Genomic DNA, 12,974 nt, shown 5'->3' with positions numbered 1-12,974 from the left:
GTATAAGGATAGAAATATCTCTCTCCCTGCCTTCTTAGAAACTATGATTATGTTTATTTGTTTAATCCATAATCCTTGTTTGAACGTGGGTTATAGGGTAAGGAACAAATTTTAAATAACCAAGAAAGGCTAGATTGGTTTACATTTTAAAGGCCCCGAATCAGCCTTCAATCTAATGGCAGTCACAGAGACCATGTCTGAAAGGCAAAAATGAGAGTATGGGTTTGCTTGGGCCGAGTGGACTGCAGCTTTTTCTGAGGATGAAAGTCTTGAACAGCTTTTGTCAGGATTCAGAGAGATTCAGTTGAAGAAGGATGATTTTTAGGTCATTTTGTTGTAAGTCATGAATGACAATTTTGTTTTGTCCATTCTTTGTAGAGCAGCAATAAATGGTTAAGTTGCTGTTTAATTCTTTTACTGTGTATGCAACTATTGTGTGTCTACTGATTTTGTTTTGAATATGCTGCTGTTTTGCGGCAGGTTACAAGATAGCCTAGCTTTATTCAGGTTACAGGAAGTTCCCCTTAGATTCTGATTACAGGTTATGGTTGGTCTATGTTTTCAGTGTTCCGAGTTCCCATTTTGTTTTGTATCTTCATCCACATTTTCATGAGAACTGAGGAGAGGCTATTTTAGGGATTGCTGCTTTCCAAACACAATTTTAAAATATATTAACTTGTTCTTCTCTCACCTAAATTTTTCTTACTATTTAAACCATAATCACAGAAATCACAGCTCAAAGTCCTTTGGCAAACATTGTTTATTAATTTTCTAGTTACAGAACCAAAATATTAAAGCTATATTAAACAGAGATTTTGATCACTGTTTTCTCAAAGCAACTAAAATAAATCTCACTGAGGTCTGACTGATTGTATTTTGGGGATATCCCCTTTACAAATCACTGAGATTTGTAATACTTACTGAAATCCAACATATGACCTTTCTGCTATATATAACATGACAACAAAAGGATTCTCCAAAGAGAAGAATATTCTCATTAAACGCTATTTCCTATTACAGTATTTGATTTTGCAAATCAGTGAACTCTCACTTCAACAAGTGGTTAATGCTTGAAAATAGTAAAAATGACCTTTTCGGGCCTCCATTAATCTCCATGCAAAGGACAAACGAGTGTTTTATCATAAACCAATCCTAGAATATAAGCATTATTTAAAAAATACTAACAATTAGGTAATAATTTAGAGGTTTTGATTTTAACTACCCTGTGTGGAGCAGATTAAGAGAATATTGCCTATGTATTCCAGGAGAAAACCAATTAAGCCAACCTTATAAAGAGCAATGATGTTCTCTGACAGCTGCCAGCAAAACCAATCAACTTAAACTATTGTAGACTGGTATCTTTCTATTCACTATTCTATATGGATACTTGAAAACAACAAATCCTGTGTGCGTTGCATACTCTTGGTGATATATTTGTGAAGTGACAGTTCTCAGAACCAGAGTTCTTTCTAAATCACAATGTCAATTGCCAACACTTTAGATCTTGGGTCAAGCAAGAAAAAGAACATTTTTAATATTCTGCATGCTATACTTTCTGGATATCTATCCTCATTTTACATTCCCCAAATTATCTTTCAGTCAATCTGAGCAAATGTTATAACTTTAGAAAATCTAAATCGAGCCTTGTTGATATTCCTTGGGTTCTTTATTTTTCAAATGTTAAGATTTTTTTTTTCTCAAAATTAAGAATGAAAGTGTCAATGGTTTGTCAAATGCTTTTCATGTAATTCAACTACTGATAATATTTATACAATCTTGGGCTTATTTTCGCTTAAATATTCAAAATTATTTATGGAAGAAATTGCCATCTCTCAGTGATTTTTTTTTGGTAAATTTGGAGGGAGGTATGAGAACTGTATTTATAACCCAAATCATGATTCACAAGGAAGAGTCATTATTCTATCTTTGGGAACCAAAAATACATAAATCAGGGATATTTATAATTAATGTTTTAGTTCCCCAGGGCCAGATGGGAAGATGAGAAATGAAGTATATAGCATTCAGCCTTAAAGAGTTTTATTCACTAGTACTTAGGGCTCCCTAGTATCTTAAGCAAACACATAGTTTTCCAACAACCCCAATAAGGCAAATAAGGGCAAATTAAAATTAGCGATCTTGTTTTTATACTTTCAACAAATATTTCTTGAGTGCCTTCTGTATTCTCAGCACAATTCCAAAATAACAGATAAATGTGCTATGTAATTAATAGGTTTCTGTAGCAACTGTTTCACTTGCTGTATGATTTTGGTTCAGTCCCTTAATCTAAGCCTCAGTTTACCAGACAAACAATAGAGTTTTCACAAGAAGCATGCTTGTGTGTGTGTGTGTGTGTGTGTGTGTGTGTATGTGTGTGAAGAGAGAGCCTGAAACATAACAGGTGTATAAATCTACAGTCAATCATGGTAAAGATACATGTGCATCTTGGTCCTGATCCTATTATAAACTTTAATTTATATTAGCACTTTCTAATCACCTGATGTGTTATATCAAATTGGATTTAACAGAATTGTTCTTATATTTACCTATTTCACATTTTGACATGATGGAACTATTACTTTTAAAGATATTACTATTAATTCATTATTTATTATTATTATATTCATATTTAAACATATTTATATCTATTAATCTTTTTATACATCTCATCTCTTACATATGTATCACGTCTAATTTTACCTATCCAAACTTTAATTAACATTTTATTTACAAAAATGGTTATTAGTATTTATATGTCAGACTTGTTAATTATATCTGCCCATTCCATTAATATTCAAATATATAAAACATAACACACATGCTCCATTAGGACAATGCTTCTTCCTGTCACAGTAATTCTATGCAACCTAAAGAAAGCATCAAGTAAGTTTACATGAATGAAATGATCATTGTTGTGGGATTTTTTTCAGTGAATTGGAGAGTATCCCAATAATTGCCAATCAAATAAAAGCTGAGAGCATTAAAAGTAGGTAAAATTTCAAATAGCTACTTGGATTAAGAAAACTTTGTAACTGACTGAGAAAAATAGCCAACATTAAATAGTGTTTAATAGTATCCAAGACTCCTCTGTGAAGATAATCTCATTCTTTTTCCAAACACTTGCACAAAATTAATTTATAAGAAAAATATGTTGATCAAAACATTATTTTGAATATTACTATTATTACTATTCATATGAGCTACATTTCATTGCCTAAATTCTTATAGGAAGGCACTTTGTATGCGATACCTAGTTCATTAGTGAAAATGATATGTTGAGGACATGCTAGATTTTGATAGAGTTCTAAAATCGATGGAATATTAAATAACCTTCTAAATTTATAAATAATAAAAGCCCATTGCAGACAGCTTGGAAACATTTTTTTCGCATAGGTGTTCATTATTAACATGTTTCCGTACCATATTCTTCTACAACATTTTCAGTAGCTGCTTAATGTTTCAAAAAATATCATGATTGAATGCCAACATTGTTTTCATTTCAAATAATGCTGCAGTAAGCATCCCTAGTATAGGCATCTTTGCACACGTTTATATTTTCCTGAGGAAATATATTTAAAAGAATAATTGCAGGGCCAGATTTCTTTGGTGCATCACCACACTATATATGCTGCTTTACACATCACTGTTTTCAAGCATCTTTCCATGCTCACATACTAATAATCTTATTGTTTTTAGATGACATATCCTCAATTATCCCTGTGATGGAGATTCTTTCTACATTCATTGACTATCTATGTTTCTTTTTCTATGAACTACCTGTTCAAGTTTTCTTATGGTTTTATTTATTAATTAACTTGCAAGCAACCTTTATAAATGAATACTACCAATAATTTATCATATATATTGTCCAATAAATAATATTGTGTGACCACTTGTTACATTTTCAAAATAAAAAGTGAGCAGAATTTGAAGCTATGTTGCCTATATTTAAGATGTTATTTAACTACAATCTTCCTAAAACATCATCTAAATTTTGAGAATTAAGAACAATTCTATGCTACATATTTTGGTTAATATTTATCATAGTTATGTTATTGCCTGATTTACAACATTTTAATATGCTGTGTATATATATTTTCAACACTGAAACTTGTTATAATATTGCCATAACTCATACTTGTATAATATAACATAGAGATAGTATTTTAAGCTGTAAACCATCTTTGTATATGACAATTGTATCAGTCCTGTTGCATGTTTCATTGTCACCATGTCCTTAGCAATATAACTAATGAACAAAGTTCTATTACACAATTCTCATGGGCAGGAAAATTGGATCACAACAGTCTAATTATGATCATTTTTGGTCTCACCCTTCATAGCTTGAAGACTGTCTATAACGTTACGCTTGGTAGATACAGGAGCAGCAGCATCGGTACTGAATAGAATGGAAAGAAAAGGACTGCAGACAACATTTCTTCATGAGGATGAAGGAAGTAAAGGAAAAAGACAAGGAGGAAAAGAGGCAGATGGAGGGAAACTGGCCAGAGTAGAAGAAAATCTAAGGAACACAGTGGGCAAGATGGCTGTAAAGAGGAATGGTCAGCTGTGGCATATGCGAAAGAGAGAGCAGATGAAGTGGAGACTAAAGAGAATGCTTGGAATTGGTAATAAAGACGTTCTTAAGCCACATGGGATGGTTCAGTGATGGGAAGAAGCTAAAGACACGTCATGAGAGGTCGTGCTTCTTGGAGCAGCATCCCAAAGAAAAGTAGGTGATAGAGGACCAAGGAGACATCGGAAGAGGGTAGGTGATTCTAGACCACAGGCATGGAAAAAGGGTAGCCGTGTGTGGATGTGGCTTAAGTTATGTTTCTCGGGCCCTGAGAAGTTGAAGGTGTTCACATGGAGTGGCCCTGACTTTCTCAGTGAGGTAGTTTAGTGGTACCTAGCAGGTGTCTCCTGTCTGTCAGTCACTGGCTGGCATTATCTCACATGTCCTCAGTGTTTTACTCAGGGTCTTTGTGTTTTTTCCATGTTCTCAAATGTCTATTTTCATAAAACATTCAAGAACTTTAACATAAGGACAGCAACAGAAAAGCTCAAAAATATTAAATCAATGTCTTACTCCATTTGGGCTGCTCTAACCAAACACCATAGACTGGGTATCTTACAAGCCACAGAAATTTATTTTTCAAAGTTCTGGGGGCTGGAAGTCTAAGGCCAGGGCACCTGCAGATCTGTTGTCTGGTGAGGGCCTGCTTTCTGGTTCATAGGTGGCCATTTTCTCTCCATGGCTTCACAAGGCTGAAGGGGTGAGGAAGCTGTGCAGGGTCTCTTTATAAGGGCACTAATCCCATTCATGAGGGCTCCACCTGCATGACCTAAGCACCTCCCACAGGCCCCACCTCCAAGTATCATCACATTGGGGGTTATATTTTAACATATGAATTTGGGGGAACACAAACTTCCCATCCGTAACAGTCAAGGACATTGGAAGGAAAACAACTTAAATGAAGTTATAAATTACACAGGTAAAATAGTGGATGGTACATGAAATCTTAACCAACTTCAGTCTAAACCTATAAATTTTTTTTCTGTGCAGTGCTCCGTCTTCTTAGCCAGTCTTGGTCAAATTATCACAATATTGGCTATATTGAGTCTGGATGCAGAAACCAGGACCTGGGTCCTAAGAATCTCACCATAGAACGTGCATGAGATGCATCTAGTACCACCAGTACCATTTCGGCAAACCTGTATCCTCGTGACTAGCCATCAAACAGAAGTTAATGTGTCAGTACAATTGTCAGTATTCAAAGGAAATATGGAGAAATTTCAAACTGCTACATTCTTAAGCCATTAGCCCAGCTTTTAAAAGTACATAAGGCCACTTTTCTTTCCAGTTCCTCAGTCACTGCTTTGACAGAAACGCGGTGTCATTTTCCTTTAATGTGGACGCTGAATGAAAGCTGAAAATGAACTAGAGCCTGGACATGTTATTTTGTTAAGATCCATACACCAGAGAGCCCTCAAGCCGTGTCTGATTGAACTGGTAATGCACCCTCTCGCTGCGGGAAGCAACAGCGTCTGCAGCAGCCAATGGCCCCGCATTACTCTTCCCCATCCAATCACCTCTGAGGCTGATTCCATTTGATGGAGACAGCCCTATGCTTCTTAGAGCTAAAGAACTAAACTTTCCTTGTACAACATCCTCTCTTACTTAGACGCTGAATGTAAACTGTCAGTGCTAGGAAATGTGGTAACAGAAAACCCAAGAATCACACACCAGATGCCTCTGTACTTCTCTGAATGTTCTTCTTCTCTTGTTTTTTTTCTCTCTCCCATTCCTTGTTTTTAACTGGAACTCTTCTTCTAAACTATTTTCTGTCAGACCTACTTAACTTTCACTTTGTTTTACTGAAATGTGGACTGGTGAATAGGGTCTTTTCAATCTGTTCTATGTGTCTCTTCCTCTTTGCCAACATTAGAATTTGACAGAAATTTGGGAGCTGGCTTGACGCTGGCAGGACAGAGCAAGGCACACCATATTTCTTTGTTATTTGTGCTTAATATATTGTTGGCAGCCTCGTCTGTTTTAGCTTCTTGGCAGTATTTGGTCTCTCTTCCCTTTGGCACTATTCCCTCATTTGTGAATGCTCAGGGAAATTTATGTAGAGAGCTTTTAAATAGTCCATGTTTAGACCAACGGGTATAAAAATCACCAGCTGACCCTGTCCTGTCAAGCAGCCAAGAAGTGCAGTCTTTACTGTAATCAACAGGCACGGAAGTGACTATGCAAATAGATGATGAATCTGAGAAACCCAATATATATTAGCAATTTTCATAACATATTAGTAAAAACCTTCAGAAGGCACTTCTGTGAGTGTGCAGAATCTCACCGTGAAATAGTTGGCTCTGATGAAGCAAAATGCATTTAACAAAATGCAAAATGCATTGAAACAAAGATCTTAGCAACAGGTAACCATGACAGTGAACTCTATTGTTTGTTTAATTCGGTTTTAGCTCACGAAAAAGAAACTAGACAAGGCTTCTCCCTTACAGTCTAAGCATGATCGTAACTGGGTGACCAGCCGCTTTGCTGGGAATTCTTCCTGTTGAGAGTATATTTCAGTTCACACAGAGCACAAGCTATGACATCTCACACTGGGAGTATTTAATTTAACCAATACTGTTATGCTTCATAAAAAGAGATTTCACCCTGCACACTGGTGTCTGCTCACTAGTTTGTCTGACCCACATCTTATTTGATTAACAGAAATTTAGAGAAAAAAAAATTAAAACTTGTGAAAAAATCAATTAAAATGCGAAGAAAATCACTGGTACATTACAGGGTAGGCCCACCTTACTGGATCTAAATTGCAGTACCTTCTAAGCTGTACTTAGACCATTCTCCCAGTTATTACAAACATCGAAACCCTCAGGTACCCTCACTGTCAAAAGAATCTATATTAGCATTTAAGATACGAACTAGAAAGCTTCTAAAGAAATATAACACATTGTTAAGGATATTTATCTCTGAGTTGTGAATTTGTTTCCTTTTTTATTCTTTTGTTTGTAATCCTTTTATAATTTGAAAAACACTAGGTAATTTTAAGAAAGTAGAGAAATGTTCATGTCATTTCTTCTGAGTATAGGTGGAATGAACAATCATAAAAATTAGAATCAATTACGTGTGCAAGCATTTTCCTAACACTTGAGCAATATTTGAACTAAATCCTAAAGTTTCATGACTGAAGGTACTCTTTGCAAGTCTCTTGGTGTGCATGTCCCAAAACTGCTACACTGTATCAGCACACAGTCTCCACATTAGAGGCTGGAGAACTATGGCCTGTGTGCCCAGTTTAGCTGACCTCTTTTTTTTAGGACTCAAGAGTGAAATACGCCTTTTACATTTTCAAATGGTTATATTTTAAATGTTAAATAAGCACCTACACCATAGTCTCAATTTTTTTTTTTCCGCAGCAAAACCTAAAACATTTATTTTCCAGTCCTGTAAGGAAAGCATTCACTCGTCCCTGATTAAAAAAAAAAAAAAACAAACAAGTGGTCAAGATTCAAATATGTAGAACAATGTAGGTTAAAACTGAAAAGGTTTGTTTCATGCAACCTTAACACTTTAATGCCCTGTTAGTATTACAACTAAAAGGAAACTGTAACTTTATAAATATTTAGCCTCTCCAAACTATTTGACCATGGAAAAATTACTTTCTGGCATAACTTTCGATACCTTCCAGGTCTTGGCTACACAGAAAACTATTTGCTATAAAGTGTGATGCATATGTTATTCAACTAGAAGTTTTCTCTGTACCTAGTGGGACTCCATGAAGATTATTTCCTATGTTCAAGGCCTGCATACAGCTATTGGTAGAAAATTAAGTCGTGCAAAATGTTGTTTCTGCCTGCTAGTTGTTTAAAATCATTTCGAAAAATATGAGTATTGTTGTTTGGGTAAATGAAGAATGGCATCCTCTCAAAGAGTTATCTAATGGTAAGAGAGGTCGAGAACTAAATGCGGATTTATTATTTTTTGCTAGCACACAGTCTGTGGGATGGGGGAGAAGGCGGAGGAGAAGCCGTGCCCTTCCTTACAGGGCGAGGAAACAGGCATCTTGTTTTTAAGAATTAAGAATGGCTTGTCTTCATCCACAGAATGATTAATGGACTTTTTTCTTTAAGATTTTTTTTGATGTGGACCATTTTATTTTTTAAAGTCTTTATTGAATTTGTTACAGTATCGTTCCAGTTTTCTGTTTCGGGACTTTTGGCCACGAGGCACGTGGGATCTTAGCTCCCTGACCAGGGGCTGAACCGGCACCCCTTGCATTGGGAGGCGAAGTCATAAGCACTGGACCTCCAGGGAAGTCCCTAAAGGAACATTTTAATGTGTTGAACATGTTGCTAACAATCGTAGTACTCTCCTTGTATCTTTTGCGTGTCAGGGCTTTACAAGGGATGGAGAAGGCAGAAAAATTGAAGAGGAGGAGACGGGGGAGAGAGAGTGCTGCGAGCTGGTAATGAGCCCAGCGCGCCACCCAGCGTGCTCCGGGGCTGTGAATGGCCAGGTGGGTGGGCCTGAGGCCACAGGTGGGCTCAGCCAATGAGGAGCGTGTGGGAGTCCGGGTGGGGGGGGGCTGGCCACCTCACACCCACATCATGGCTGAGGAACAAGGCTCTCCGGCAATGGGTGTGGGACTAGTGCTTGGCCTGTTCTTTGGAACTCCTTTGACCAACTGTGTCCATCACACGAATGGAATCAATATCCTGAACATGCCTGAGAACGGAAGGGAACCCGAAGACAGCCCAAGCCCAGGACCATTTAGAGGTTTCAAAGATCTGAACGCTGTGAGGCAGGTGTTATTATTCCCAACTACCAGAAATAAAAGTGATATTTTAAAAAATGTATTGCCTTGACCTAGAACATAAGCAAACCTTCTGACTCCAGATATTCAATGTTTAGCTTTCCTTAAGCTTTATGTCCCTCATAGGGCAGCTGAGTCCTGGCTGGTGGCATCCCGCAGATTCCTGGGCTGCCCTGTTCAGGAATCCAAAAAGGCTTGGTTTTCACCTTTAGATAGTTCCCAAGCAGGGAAATCACTCCCATTTCCTAAGCATTAATAATATATATCAGGTTATAAAATTGGTTAGACATTCGGATAACGGAACATGTCAGGTGGCCAAATGAGACACACAAGAACTGGAAATCTTAAGCGGTGCAGACGTCCCTATAAATCAAAGGATGGAAACAGCCTTGAGATACCCTGAAGCACAGCCTCTCAGCAGCTCCCAGGTCAGGCCTTGCTGCATCAGGACGTTCCTGACCAACACTGAACACATGAGATCTCTAAATGATGTTAGATGGGATGTCACCTATACAAAGGTGCTCTTTTGGGCATAAAGCATCTCCATTTTCTGCCCTCATAAATACATACTGTCATTGATATTTTAGGTGGGCCATGCCTCATAAATTCATAAATTCCATCCATAATCCATAACATTGGTTTACTATAGGAAACCAATATAGGTAGGCTTGATATAACCTGCCAAAAGCATTCTATAGATGAGGACTCTTCCTTTTCTGTCGCTAGTATGTACTATCAGGAATTCAGATTAGCATGTTTAAAAAGAGATCTCCTAGTCACTTTCTTTTGCCTTCTCACCCTGTTTGTTCCCTGACAGAAAGGATGGGTTTCAGACCAGCTTCTAACCCTTCCTTCCCCACTCTTCATTTTAAAATATCATTTCGTAAGCACTTTATTATGGTAGCTTTTGAAATTAAAAAACTGAGACAGGAATTGGCAAATGCAAGCAAGTCCCAATGTGAGACAGTAGCGTGGAAATAAACCTCAGGATCAGAAAAAGAAGTGGGTTTGACTCCTGACTGCCTGCATTCTGTGACCTGAAAGCTTCTCTCTGTATAATGGGGGTTGTCTCAGGGCAGTACACTGGCTCTTGGATTTATTAAGGGCTAAGGAAGATAATGTACCCAGAGTGGTCAACACAGTGCCAAGTTCTTAGTAAAACCAGAATAAAAGCTAACATTATTTGTTATGGTGTTGAAGGCCATGGGGCATGGCTGTTGGTGAACTTGAGAGATGGAGCAACTCAGATGAGTAGCAAAGAAAGTAGGCAACTACTGATTACCCACATCAAGTAGCCTCATCACCTGGGTAGATGGATGCTTAGGTGCACCTGACTGGCCCTGGTAGATGAGAAGTGTCCTGCGTCCCTCCCAGCTGCATATTTCTACTAACCGCTGTGCCCTCTCCAGGTGGGTCTTCCCATGGGGCAGTGATCGTAGAAGCGCTTACTGCCATGGGGGAGCCTATCAGTAAGTCCTAATTGTAGCAGCCTCGAATATCAAGCTAACACATGGTGTCAACTGCCTTGGAGATTTACACAGACCTAGAGCAGACTATCTCTGGGAGAGAAAACTCTCTTTCTGTGGTTAATTCACTGAGATTGTTTATTTCAGAATAACGTAGACTATATGGACTCATCGAACTTGTATCTAGATAAAATTCAGCAACTCGTTATAATTAAGGTAAAATTGTTTGGATTTATGCACATGCATTCTACTGCCATTTACATTTCATGCTTCCTAAAGTACAACACAGCATTTAATGTATTGAAGAAAATGGATATACATGCATTCAGGAGAAAGCACAGGCTCTTCTTGCATTTTGCGTTTTCTATACAAAGGTATAAATGCTGCAGTGTACGTGGCGCATCAAGTAGTGGATTTTGCAGGCTGTTTCTCACAGTATGCCGCTCAGAATGCCTACTGACAAATGCCTGATTCTTCCCAGTCCTGATGAATAGACCAGGTTGTCACAACAAATTGCTATCTTCTAGAACAGATTTTGAGAGAAAAAAAGCCAATAGCCAGAATGTCAACGATTCTTGGGCTTTTCACCTTACAATAGGTGGCGATCAATACCATTTATTTAAATGGCCTTGTATTACACCTGCTATAATTCTTTCTACATTCATGTCAGCTTGGCACTTCCCTAGAAATTTTTCTACAGGAAGAGCAGCAACAATGTAAGCTTTGTGTGTGTGTGTGTGTGTGTGTGTGTGTGTCCTATGAATCTTTAGGCAAGGTGTTTCTATAGAAAGACATCAATAGTCAGTGATACAAATAAAAATTTGAATAAAGAGAAAGTAATTTCTTGTTAATGAATTACATTCTGTTATATTCCAGATGAAGAACCTGATTAGAATATTTATTACAATAGGTAAATTGTCTGAGGTCATTTCAATATCTTACATGGAAAATACATATTTTTCTTTAGTTCAATAGAATTGTATAATTAACTGGCAAAGCTTGTAGAAAATGCTAGCTGATTTTATTTATTATTTAAATATATTCCATCATTTCTAAAACCAAACATATATATTAATTTTTCTTTCAATATCTTTGTTATTTATGGTTCTTATTAAACTCACAATTTAATGGCTGTGGCTCTGTAACCAGTACATTTCAAAGTTGTCCTGGAACTTTTTCTCAAAAAAACTGCAACTACATTTCTGAGTGCAGTTACCTGCCCAGCTCATGTAATGAGTGCTGCAATTTCCCCATGTTCCATGGTTTTGCCATAATGTGAAGCTGTGTTTTGTTGACTCTAAAAAGCCCTTCCATTTCTCTCTCATTATCTTCTCACTTCTGATCAAGAAAAACAAAAGGTTTATCTTTTTCATGTGTACTTTGAGGAGTCACAAGATTCTAAAGGATCACCTATAGGCTTTGTGCTGGGGGGGTCACCTCTCATGGTTCTGAATGTTTCATAAATCTATTGTAACCTCAATTTCAAGATGACATAGTGTCCAAAAGACGTGTGAATGGAAAGACGTGTGAATCACATGGCTTTGGAGCATGTCACTTAGAGGAATGGCTCTGTGGGAACATGAGTCTGGAGAAGGTCCTTCCTGAACAGAGAGCTGCCTTGCAACTGGATGGAAGTGAGCAGGGGTTAATTCAGGGGGTCCTTGCGGAGAGAACAAGTATGTGCTCCAGGCTTTCATCCCCTTGGATAAACCAGAGGAAAAAAACAAAAACAAAACATTGGCCAGGAAAGGGCTCAGAAACAACCTAAAGATATGGTCAAAGTCACCCCTCCATCATGCACTGATTAATGTTACATTGACTCTTCAAAAGCCAAGAGAGAGCTCACAAAAGGGGTTGAGTCTTCTGTTCCCTAGAGACTGGGGCCAGAGAACAAAACAGCTTCTCTGAATCCTCAGCATTCAACTGGCCTTCTCTCAGCTCCCTGCCATAGTTACGAAGAGGATGGGAGAGGCGGCGTAACCTTCCAGCTCCCTGCAAAACAAATAACCCACATAACCATCTAGGGTAGGCTGAGTGGCCAAATATCTAGAGCGAGGGAGACCTGGCAGAAAACAGGATACTGGCCTGGCAGAGGACACAGATGAGACTCACAAAATTGCGAGAGAGAGAGAATGTTAGGGGTTTGAAATGTACATGTACCCCTCACAAA

Source organism: Balaenoptera physalus (assembly GCF_965194825.1).
Source record: "Balaenoptera physalus genome assembly, chromosome: 9".
NCBI classification, from domain to species: Eukaryota; Metazoa; Chordata; class Mammalia; order Artiodactyla; family Balaenopteridae; genus Balaenoptera; species Balaenoptera physalus.
Note: the sequence above shows the minus strand (reverse complement) of the source record.